This window comes from Phyllostomus hastatus, unplaced genomic scaffold, assembly GCF_019186645.2.
Source record: "Phyllostomus hastatus isolate PE091 unplaced genomic scaffold, TTU_PhHast_1.1 phas_contig_80, whole genome shotgun sequence".
NCBI classification, from domain to species: domain Eukaryota; kingdom Metazoa; phylum Chordata; class Mammalia; order Chiroptera; family Phyllostomidae; genus Phyllostomus; species Phyllostomus hastatus.
In genome coordinates, this window is record NW_025333960.1 from 1954318 (window position 1) to 1967611 (window position 13294).

Here is a 13294-nt window from a genome sequence, read left to right on the forward strand (position 1 = left end):
AACCCTAAGTCAATCTTATTGAACACAAATACAACTTTTATAGAGAAAATATGAGCAAGTTGATTGCAGCAATATGTTAAAAATATTGATATATCCTTGATGTGAACACTGGCCAGCAGAGTCCATGGCATTATGGGTGAGATACAAGACAAACTCACATGGACTACCGAGTCCTGTGGAGGAAAAGGGACATCATGGCTACTCTCTCAAAAGGAGAGCACACTGACCCTTGCCTTGACAAGCTTTTTGTTGACAAGCTTTTATTGACTTTCTAATTGTATACATCAAAGAAGGTTTTCATTCATTATACTTAGGTTTGCTTTAGGTAATTACCTTTTACAGATACCAGTGGAAGGGATGTTACTGATTACTTCTTACAGATTAACAAGAAAAAAATGTTGCAAATGCAAGGGAACAATAAGAGTAATAATAGGTCTGGTTACACTTTAGTCCTTGGGAGAATTAGCACAGATTTCAGGAACTTACTTTGGAGATATGCAGTAAACATTTGCTGCCTGAATTCAGGGTGGAGGAGTTTTAGCAATAGCAGTCACAAAGCAGCCTAATTATAATGCAGGCCTGGTTTCCCATGGGAGAACTGATCTGTGGGTTTGGCTCCTGCTTGCCACAACACACCTATTGGGTTTTTCAATAGGGCTGGCTACAGTTGCCATTGCCAGGCAGATCGGTTCCCCACATATCCTGATTAAGTAGGGTTACCCTGGGGATTAAAAATTGGCTCAGTATTAGAAAAAGCCACTAATTTAGTTATCTGCATTAAGAAAATCAATTTAAAAAACTTTTTAAGGAGATATCACTACCCCTTCCCCATCAGGAGTGTGGTTCCCTAAAGAGCCATGGCATGGAAGGCTCATGCTCTTTTCCCTCTGCCATTAAAACCCATTTCCCAGATTTGGGCTGTTCCTACAGCCTGGGAGCCAGAATGGAAAAATACATGGAGCAGAGCTGAAGCAGCTGGCCACTGGCCACTGATTGTAATATGAATGAGAAATAAATGTTTGTTGTAGCAATAAAAAATTTAGCCCTGACCTCTGTGGCTCAGTTGAAGCATCCACCAGTAAATCAAAAGGTCTCAGTATAATTCCCAGTCAGGGCACATGCCTGGGTTGCAGTTTGGTACCAGTCAGGGTACCTGGGAGAGACTACAGATGGATTTTTTTTCTCTCTCACATCGATATTTCTCTCCCTTCCCTTCTCAATAAGCTCTCCTTTCCTCTATCTCTAAAAAAAGCAATGAAAAAAAAATGTCCTCAGGTGAGAATAAAAGAAGTTTTTTAACTTTTGTGCTTTAAAGCATTACTGGAGAGAACCAAGTTTAATTGCTTACTAGTTGCAAGCCAAAAGACAACTCCAAGATGATTTAATGAAAAGGAATGAACTTTACTGCTGAGCTGGCAAGCAAGGACACATCAGAGGGCACATTCCAAAAACAGTGTGTACTTGAATAAAGGATCAGATTTGTCTTTGTTCAGGGAAATCACACATTAACATCAAGGTGAGCTTTGTCATCTTGTTACAGAGCAGACTGGGGGGCAGTGCATGAATTAACCTCAAAGCATGGCCACAGCTATTCAACATATCTATGAAACCAGTTAAAAGTTATAGACATGTTAAATGACCATGCCAAAGGTTAGTTGCAAAGCTGTTGCTATGCAAAACAGCTCTCAATGGCCCTGCTCCATGTGTCCCATCCCCCAGCTCAGACTTGTGGGGGTGAGGATATCCTATATACATTTTTCTAGTATTTCTGGGACACCCTGGGTTCTGGACTCCATTACAAATCCCTATTTGGGCCCCCCTTGGCTGCACACTGTTACAAATATGTATAAGTGGAAACATTCCTAAGCATGTGCAGTTAGAACACATGCAATATATCTATCCAGAAAAAGCCCAGCTATTGTTAATAAAGTGAGAACGGTTTTCACAACATTGATGTAACAACCTAGCAGCCAAGGATAGTGGACTGGAATGTGCATGTGTAAAGGAAGAGGAGTTCACTGTACTTAATCAGTGTGGGCAGTAGACACTATTGAGTAAGCATGTGTATTGTGTGCCCATCACATTCAAAATGACTGAGCAAGTAGAGCAATGAATGTGCACCAGATTTTGTGTTAAGCTTGAACATTCCTCCACAGAAACTATTTATATGATTCAGAAGGCTTTCAGGGACAATACAATGAATGCAATGCAAAGAAAAGTGTGACATAAAATGCTTCAAAGTTGCAGCAAGATGAAGATCATATTAACTGTGTTTTTTGATTGGGAAGGTGTTATTCATCATGCGTATGCCCCTCCAGGCCAAAGAGTTAATAAAGAGCCTATCTCAATGTTCTTCATTGGTTAAGAGATGCAATATGATGCAAACAGCTGCAGCTATGGGCAACTGGTGATTGGCAGCTTTGTCATGACAATGCGCCTGCTCATGCACCACGTTTTGTGTTTTTTTGGCAAGGTATCAAATCGCCCAGTTGACTCAGCACCACTTACAGCCCAGATTTGGCATCCTGTTACTTCTGGCTTTGCCCAAAACTAAAATCACCTTTGAAAGGGAAGAGATTTCAGACCTTTAATGAGATTTGGGAAATATGATGCAGCAGCTGATGGCGATCCCAACAAAGGATTTTCTTTCCTCTCTTATTTATTCACTGCCTTTCTTTCTTTTTTACTCTGTTAATTTTGTATTGTTTATTCTATTATAGTTGTCCCATTTTTCCCTCTTTTGCCTCTCCTCCATCCAGTTCACTCCTCTTGCTCACAATCACCAACAAAGGATTTTGCAGAGTGTTTTGAACAGTGGAAGAGATACTGAGAGAACTGTGTGAGGTCCCAAGGTGCCCACTGAGGTGCAATTTCCCTATGTACAATGTTTCTTGTATCTTGTTCAATAAATGTCTCTACTTTTCATAGTATATAGCTGGATACTTTCTGGACAGGTCTCGTATATTGTGTATTCAAAAATAATGGAAAATCTCTGCCCCTGAGAGAAGAGTTTAGTATTAGATGAGGGTATAATGAGAAAAGTTTGAGGAGGTCACTAGAGGGTCTTCCAAGCTGCTTGATCTGGCATCAATTTCAGCCAGATCAACCCCTGGCCCTGCAAGGCATCCTGGACTTGTTCCTAAAAAATGATTTTAGCAATCATCAATGTGAGGGACAGCATAGGCATGAAAGAAGTTGAATCAAGTTTCAGCTATCCTGTTAAACTCTTAGCAAATTACAGAATATGATTATATACACCTGATAAAATCTAGGATAATTTCAGAGGGTTTACAAGGTTAATCTAAATAAAGTTATGAATCCTAAATAAAAGTGTATGCTAGGTTATCTACTAGGATATATATATAAGAAGGATCTATGTGTGTGTGTATATATATGCAAGATGGATATATATATACGTATATACATATACACACACACAAAAGGGCACCAACAAGGAAGTTAAGACAATCCACAGAATGGGAAATAATATTTGGAAACCATGGATCTGATAAAGAACTTGTGTCTAGAATATAAAGAACTCTTAATAACTCAATAATAAAAAGATGACCAAATTTTAAAATGGGCAAAAATCTGAATAGATATTTCTCTAAGAAGATACACAAATGATCAATACACAAATGAAAAAAATGCTTAACCCCATTAGCCATCAAGGAAATGCAAATTAAAATCACAATGAGAAACCACTTCACACACTAAGATGGCTAAAATTAAAAAGAAAAATAACATGTTACGCAGAATCTGAAGAAATCAGAACCCACATGCACTGATGATAGGAATGCAAAAATGGTGCAGCTACTTTGGAAAAGTCTGCTGGATTCACAAAAGATTCAATGTAGAGTTGCCATATGACAAAGCAGTTAGGTACATATCCAAGAGAATAGGAAACACATGTCCACACAACTTGTTACAGGAATGTACATAGTAGCATTATTCATAATAGTCAAAAGGTAAAAACAGCCTAAATGCTTACCAACTGATGAGTGGATAAAGAAAATGTGACATATCCATACAATAGGATGTTATTCAGCAACAAGAAAAAATAAAGTACTAATGTTACAGAACAGATGGGGGGCAATTATTGGCCCACCCAGGAATGCCAAAAACTGTTACAGAACACACCCACACACAGGGCCAAGAGGGGTTACTATATACTATTATTGAAAGAACCCTCACTAGGTTCGATTGTCCACCACCTTAGGAAAGATGTCTCTCAATGCCAGAGATTTGTGAAAAGGAAAGGAAATGTTTATTTGAAGCTATACAGACTTAAAGTAGTGACCTGATGTCTTCATTAAAATATCAAAGTCCTTTTGGATACCCACAGACGCCCACAGTGCTTCCTTCTCCCCCTGCCCTAATTCAGGGTGCTGTATCTGAAGAAAAGAAGTAGACATCCATGATTCCAGCTGCAGGCACCATCAGCTGTGTTGCCATCCAGGCAAGACCTCTAATTAATCCAAAGCCATGCAGCACCATCTCATGGCCTACTGGGAAGAGTTCTTTCACCCTTCTTCCAGGCAAAGTGTCTCCTGCTTCCCAGGCCACATAGCCAAAGGAAGCACCCCAAAGCTGTGTGGTCCTCTTCTGCCAAGACTGTGGGGGTCCCCACTCTGGCCAAAACTGCATGGTTCTTCTGGGCAAAGCTGTGGCAGGAGGGGTCACCACTCAGCCAAAGCCAAGTGGCGGTTCTCTGCTAAAGATGCATGCTGATTCTTTCTCACAGGGCTGCAGGGGTCCCCACTCTGCCAGAAGCGTGTGGCTCTCCCCTCTATTGCCACAGCTGCATGTACTCTCTGCTCTGCCACAGCTGCATGGTTCTCTCTGCACTTCCACAGCCACGTGGTCCTCTCTCCTTAATGGCTGCCAAGTCTGGTTTAAATCCCCATGCCAATCTTCCTCTGCAGCCCCATTTCTGACTCCTCCCACCATTGGCTAGGCTTGCCAGCATTCCCGTATCCTTCTAAGTTTACTGGGCTCCCATCATGAGTCTGGGCAGGCATGGCCCCATGTCATGGAGCCAATCTTCTCCAAGCTCCCACGCAGGTGCTATAACTTGGGGAACCTGCCCCTCAGTTATATCTTGAGGGGGAGTCCCTTCCATCCCCCTGGCTCAGAGCATGGCCACAGCTATTTAACATATATAAGTGACCAGCCAAAGGCTATAGATACATTAAATGACCATGCCATGGATTAGCTGCAAAGCTGTTGCTGTACAAAACAGCCCTGCATGTTCCTGTTCCATGTGTCCCTTCCCCCAATTCACACCTTTTTGGGGGAAAGGGGTGAGGACATCTTATATGTCTTTCTAATATTTCCTAGACACCTTGAGTTCTGGACTCCATTCCAAATCCCTTTTTGGGACGCCCCTCTTGACTGCGTCCTGTATCACTAACACTTGATACAACACAGATGAACTTTTAAAAATGCTAAGTGAAAGGAGCCCATCAAAAAACATCATATATTGTATAATTCTATTATATAAAATTACCAGAATAGACAAATCCATAGAGACAGAAGGTACTTTTGTGGTTACCTAGGGCTGGAGGTGAGAAGGTAGAAGAAAGGGGAGTGATTGTTGATGGGGATGCATTTTGGGGGGATAGATGAAAGTGTTCTAAAATTGATTGTGAGGGTCAATTGTAAACCCATTGAATTGTACACTTGAAATCATATAGTATGTAAATTATAGCTCAATAAACCTGATATGAAAAAATAAGAATATATAAGCATACATTTTATATTATCTTTAACTATTTTTAACATATTTAACATATATATAAACAATGTATGATATTATTATATTTGAAATTCTTATGTACAGCATATGATACTACATCTTTGACATCTTATTTTTTCACTCAAAATTATCTTTCAGATTAATCCATTAATAAGCTTTTATATTATGAATACAAATTTTAATTGTTCAATCCTAAAATATATACCAAAGAAAGACTTCACTTTATCCTGTATACCTTACTAGCTGTCCCATTTCATGGCTGCCTTTAAGAATCATATTTCTCAAGAGTTTTTACATATACAATTTCTACATCCTTACCTCCCCTTTACTTAACTACTCACACTGCACTGAAATTGCTTGTCAACTTCCGGGCAAGATGGAGGCATAGGTAGACACACTGCACCTCCTTGCACAACTAAAATAAGAACAACAATTTAGAAACAAAATAACAATCAGAACTGACAGAAAACAGAACTGTATGGAAGTCTGACAACCAAGGAGTTAAAATAGACATATATATCCAGGCCAGTAGGTGGGGTGAAGTCGGGCGGCCAGGTGGAGAGGAGTCAAGGCACAAAAAGCAGTGGCACTGGGCGTGCAAGACAGCAGAAGGCAGACCCAGGGCATGAGGTGACAATGGGCAGACCTAGTGGGGCAGCAATTGTGAAGCGAGGCACTGTGCTCAAGGCAGCTGGCTGACCAGGTGGTCCCACATTCCTGTGCAGATAAACCAGGTGAAATTGGGGAATGAGACAGACTGTGCAACCCTGGATCCCAGCGCCAGGAAATAAAGCCGCAAACACCAATCGAAAACACCTGTAGGGGGTGAGGTGCCCAGAGACTCCCAGTCTCACAGGAGAGTTTGTTGGGGAGACCCACAGGGTCCTAAAACATACATAAGCCCACCCACACTGGAATCAGCACCAGAAAGGCCCAGTTTGCTTGGGGGAAGTGACAGAAGGTTCTGAAATCTGACAGAGGGTGAAGCAAGTGCCATTGTTCCCTCTTGGACCCTGCTCCCACATACAGTGCCACAACCCAGTGACTGGGTTGCCCCACCCTGGTGGACACCTAAGTCTTCTCCCCTCATACGTAACAGGCATGACAAGACAAAAAAAATGGCCCAAGTGGAAGAACAGATCAAAGCTCCACAGCAAATACAACTAGGCAACCAAGAGATAGCCAACCTATCAGATGCACAGTTCAAAGCACTGGTGATCAGGATGCTCACAGAATTGGTTGAATTTGGTCACAAATTAGATGAAAAATGAAGGCTACACTAAGTGAAATGAAGGAAAATGCACAGGGAACTAATAGTAATGGGAAGAAAACTGGGACTCAAATCAATGGAGTGGACCAGAAGGAAGAAACAAACAACCAAACAGAAAGAATGAAGAAACAAGAATTCAAAAAAATGAGAAGAGGCTGAGGCACCTCCAGGACATCTTTAAATGTTCCAACACCCAAATTATGGGGGTACCAGAAGGGGAAGAGGATGAGCAACAAGTGGAAAAGTTATGTGAATAAATAATGAAGGAGAGCTTCCCCAATCTGGCAAAGGAAATAGACTTCCAGGAAGCTCAGAGAGTGCCAAAGAAGATGGACCCAAGGAGGAACACACCAAGACACATCATAACTACATTACCCAAGGTAAAAATGAAGGAGAGGATCCTAGAAGCAGCAAGAGATAAGGAGACAGTAACCTACAAAGGAGTTCCCATCAGACTGTCAGCTGATTTCTCAAAGGAGACCTTGCAGGCAAGAAGGGGCTGGAAAGAAGTATTCCAAGTCATGAAAGGCAAGGATCTACATCCCAGATTGCTCTATCCAGCAAAGCTTTCATTTAGAATGGAAGGGCAGATAAAGTGCTTCTCAGATAAGGTCAAGTTAAAGGAGTTCATCATCAGCAAGCCCTTAGTATATGAAATGTTAAAGGGGCTTATCTAAGAAAAAAAAGATAAAAATCATGTACAGTAAAATGACAGCAAACTCACAATTATTAACAACCACACCTAAAACAAAAACAAAAACAAACTAAGCAAACAACTAGAACAGGAGCAGAACCTCAGAAATGGAGATCACACGGAGGGTTAGCAACAGGGGGAGTGGGAGGAGGGGAGAAGGAGAAATGGTATGAAGAATAAGTAGCATAGATGGTAGGTAGAAAATAGACAGGAGGAGGGCAAGAATAGTATGGGAAATGTAGAAGCTAAAGAACTTATGACACATGGACATGAACTAAAGGGGGGAATGTGGGTGGGAGAGGGTTTGCAGGGTGGAGGGGAATGAAGGGGGGGAAATGGGACAAATGTAATAGCATAATCAATAAAATGTATTTAAAAAATAGATATTGCTTGTCAAAGTCACCACAACTTCCATAGTACCACAAATATCATATTTTAACTTAAGATGCACATTTAAAACAATTTTCCAACATCTCTTAACTAGCAGTATTGCTAATGAAAGAGGAACTCTTGTAGTGTCACAAGGAAAGCATTCCAGGAGACTCACATATGGGAGACTGTGGCACAGTAGGATTTATTTGTGGTACTGTTACTGGACATAGCCTGGCCCAAAGCAAGCCTGCCTCAGGCCAGCCTGTAGTGTGTGGGTTCTTGACTTTGTATAGGAAAGATTTCATAACACGAGTCCAGGTAATTTTGAGAGGACATTTATAAAAAGCTGGGAACAGTGAGGCAAAGGAAGGACTTAGGTTAGAGGAAGCAACAGAAGAGAGCCTAGGCAGTGCTCTGCTTTGGCTCCCTAGAAATATTATAGGAAATGAGTGAGCCAAGGTGGTCTGCTTTTACCTCACTTGGAAGTCAGAGAAAAAAGAGGTCTCTGGAGATAGGATCAAGGGGTAAGACCAGAATGAGCTGCTGCTGTCCACTATTCCCCTGGTTGCAAGTCTCATGGGAAACTTTAGAGTTTAGGGGGAAGTAAATGGTTTACACCCAGGGAAGAGAATGGTCATGCTCCAGGGTGAGCCCGTACAGAGTCATCATCTTGATGGTTTTTATCTCTCTTCTGTGGGTGAGAATCTTAGGGGAGGGTTTCAGCAGAATAGTCATCAGCATTCCAGATGCATTTTAAAAATATTGATGTATCAAAATGAGTGTATAGGGGAGTTCAGGATTATTCTTTGGTCTACTTTACTGTTTTTACTTTTATCTTGTGCCTGTCTGGCACTAATTAGATTTTTGTTATTTGTTCCCCTGGTTTCATATGTCCTTGGGGTTAGCTGGCACAAATAGCATTAACTGGGTCTATGTTCTCTATCCCACACCAGGGTAATTTAAACTATGATGTACTATCTGGTTAGGGAAGAGAGGTATAAACCATTTGCTCTTAAGTGTCCTCAATTAGGGAAGATACAGTCCTGTGATTGACTTGCTGACTATAAGTTTTTCAAATTGCTTGATTCTGTTTAATTTTCTTGTCTCAGTTTCCCTATTCCACTTGCATATGAATTTTCCTGGCTTTTTACTACTCTGCCACAGTGCCAGATGCAAAATCATAAGAGTGCCCCTCCTGGGTTCCCAATGTTCCATCTCTGTACTACTATAGAAAAAAATCCACCTTGTCTTCATCAAGGCCAAAACAAAGGCCAGTGTCCAGAATTTCCATGTCATATTAAAGCTTACTCCTTTAGTGCCCATGCAGTCTGTCATGGGTCCCAGGTGGCTGCTAGATGCACATGGTTTCTATGAATGCACAAATAAACAGATGAGCACATGTTACTGGGCAAGAGAGAGAGAGAGAGAGAGGGAAAGCCTTGTGCTAGGATAAAATTTTCTCTGGCTTGAGATGGACCAGGTACTTTTTCAGATTAACCAATGAACTTCCCAAGCTGTCACAGGCTTCTGATGGGTCCACCCTCTAACCACTCCCCTTCCCAGGTTGGACTTAAAGACCTCTGTGGTCACTACCTTGGCTCCTATTATGCATGAGCGTAATAGGCTCTCTCCGTAGTCTGAGTGAGTGAACACTGGAGATCAAAAAGCCAGTCCTTTATCGCTATAGGATGGCGGGAGGGGTGTTAATGCCCCTTTGTGAGGAAATGCTGTGATCCCCTGGAGAGAGTGTGAAGCTGTATCTACCTGGTTAAATAGGCTTATGCTCTCTAGCTGATTATGCTTATTAATGTCTGATTCCTTTTGCTACCTTCCTTTATTAATATCTACCTATGCTAACAGGATATTTTATGGTTAATGACATCTAATCATTCCAAATGCTAGTATTTTTGCCTTAGTTGTACATAAAATAATGTGATTCTTATAATAATGGCATCTTATTTTTAGTGAAACATAGAGGAGTGGACAGGTTTGTCATTTTACCCGATATTTCAACTATCTTGACCTAAACTAACTTCAGCCTCCTTGACTTTTTTTCTTCAGGCTCCCATAAATACCCTCTCTCCTAATTTTCCTCCCACCTTTTGCCCATTCCTAAGTGTCGTTTGCTGGCTCAAATGGTGGGCACTCAAGTCTCCTTCAGCAATTATTTCTCTCTGTGACAGCTGCCAGTTGACCACAGCTTATGCCCAAACCTCTCCTCAGCAGTCCAAACTCAAACCTGCCTTAAAAGTTCACATTTCCACACTGGCTGGCATAGCTCAGTGGATTGAGTGCAGGCTGTGAGTCAAAGCATTGCAGGTTCTATTCCCAGTCAGGGCACATGCCTGGGTTGCAGGCCATGGCCCCCAGCAACCGCACATTGATGTTTCTCTCTCTCTCTCTCTCTTTCTCCCTCCCTTCCCTCTCTAAAAATAAATAAATAAAATCTTTAAAAAAGTTCTCATTTCCATTTGAATGTCTAAAAGGCATTTCTAGCCTTTCTAGCAAGTGAATACATATAAAATTAAACTCCTGGTTCTTCCCACTAAACCTCAATCTATTTCTCAAGTTAGAAATCTGGTCATTGTCCATGGTTTCTTTTTTTCTCCTATTTCTTATTTATTACTAAATCTTGTCTAATCTACCTGCAGAATATATCTAAAATATGTCCACTTTCCCTATCCCCTGAGTCTAGACCATCACCATCTCTAGGCTATTCCACAGACTTCCACTTAACTCTTCCTCTTTTCTCTCTTCAGTACAATTTACAGTGGCCAACTGTGATCATCTTACAAAATATATTGGACCATGTTCCTTTCCTGCTCACAATCATAAGGGCTACTATTACAGTTGGGCCTTATTAGACCTGTGTGATATTATGATAAAATCAGAAATATATATATTGGTCTTTGTCTCAGCTCCAGGTCAGAACTCCTAACATCCTTGTAATTTCCTAAGTGATAACCATAGAAACGTCTTTTGTCGTAATACTTGTTTTTTACCATGATTCCTGAACAGGCTCTAAAAACAGCTGTGGAGTAGTAAAGGTGATGTCTTTTGTTATTTAAATCAAGCCTCTTTCAACTGCATCTGAGTTTATTTTAAGGAGGTGACTGACTGAAAGCCTATAAAAATGGGGGCTGGATGCCTGGGGAACCAACCCTGTGATTTGAAGGTTGAAACTTTTAGCCTCAGCCCCTGGACTCTGGGGAGAGGGGCTGGAGTTTGAGCTCCTCACCAATGGTGAATGATTTAATTATCATGTTTACCTAATGAAACCTCTATAAAAAAGCCCTAACTGAAAAGATTTGGAGAGCTTCTGGGTTAGTGAACAAGAACATCTCCACATTCGGGGAAAGTAGTGTATCTCAAACTCTCTAGGTGAGGCAGTATTAGTAAGAAGTTAGGAAAATTCCTTGGCAAGTGCAATGAGGAAATTGAGACAGCTGATTTAAAACTGGCCTCATTCAACACCCTGACACATTTGCCTCCTCCCTTGCATGACCACTCTCTTATGCATTAAACTCTCAGGGCAATGAGATTCTGATCTGCATCAAATAATCTTAGGAACAAGATTGGGTCTTGGGTCTGTTGACCACAGAGACAGTTTTGGTTAAACTAGTGATAAAATCTAGGCCTCAGTTGTTTTTCAGTACCAGGCCTAGAAAAGCAGCAAAACCAGATAAAGCGATGCCATGGCTGGCATCAGGACCACATGTAATGACCAATGACCTGCTATCCTAGCACCAACCAATCAGTAAAGACCATGACCCTGACACTATAAGCTCTTTTTGATGAATCAGTATATTATAGGACACACCTAGAAAGCTGATGAATATTCTATTGAGATCCTCCTCTGAGACTGCCCCTAAAATTCATGTCTTTAGAAAACAGATAAAAACCATTAAGACAAAGGACCCAGTGCATGTGCTTGCTTTATTTCTCCCCATCCAGCATGGCCACGACTTCCCCCTCTTCTTTCCTAAGGCACTTCTCCAAGGGACCTTTTTTTCCCTCAATAACTTGTTTCCTGAGTCCATGCACTCAGCTGGTTCACTTGTTCTGTCTCTGTGACTTTCTAAAGGGCCAAGACAGCCACACCTAGGCTTGACTCTTCCTCACATTTCCAAAGGGCCAAGACAATTCCACCTTGGCTCACCCCTGTTGCTCTGATTTTGCCTCTTCTTTTGTTTCATTGTCCCCAGCTTTAGTCAATGTACTCTCAAAATTACCTGGACTCATATTGTGATATCTTTCCTACGTGAAGTCAAGAACCAAGAACCCGAAATGTCACTAACATAGGGGCAGAAACTCCTATGCAGGACATCACCCTATGTATCTTTCACCTGGCTATTCATTTGTATTCTTTAGTATGTCCCTTGAAGTAAATCAATAATAGTAAGTAAGCTGTTCCCTGGGTTCTGAGTCTTTATAGCAAATTATCAAACCAGAGGAGCTCATGGAAATCCCTAATTTGTAGCCAAATCTGATAGATGCAGGTGATCTGGGTACCTACTACTTAACTTGTTTCTGAAATGGGGGCAGTCCTTGAGGATTGAGCCCTTAACCTGTGGGATCTGTGCTGACTCCTGGTAGTGTCAAACCTGACTTAAAACTGTAAGACACCTGGTCTGTGACCATAGAACTCTGCCTGGTATGGAAAATGCACACATCTGTCCGAAGTGTTCTGCACGTAGAAGAAAAAGCTTTCCTCTCAGCCTACAAACCCTCTCAGTCTGGTTCCACCCAACTCTGCCATCACCTTTTGTTCTAGGTCTGCTTCAGCCACATCCACCCTTGCAATGGCTGGCTTCTTCCATCTTCATGAAGATTCCACCTCCACAAGGGTAACTTTCTCAGTCATTTCTGCCCTGTTCATTCCCATAGTACTGGGTTGCTTTCTCATAGTCTTTCTTCCCTTCATTGACTGTAATCTACCCCAGCCCCCAACCAGGCAGAGACCATGTCTGACTTGTCCCCATCAGGGCCTGGGGCTTATTAGACTCTCAAGATGGATTTGTGGAACTGAATGAGGGAATGAGACATATTCATCAAATATCTCCACAGCTTTCATAGGAAGGGCTCATCTTGGAAGGTTCTAGAAGGGAAAACTTGGACAAGAGATCTTTCAAGCAGACATTTCTACTTAATTGCAGGTATTGAGTTGGCCAGAAAGTTTTTTTTCCCCACAAGATGGCTC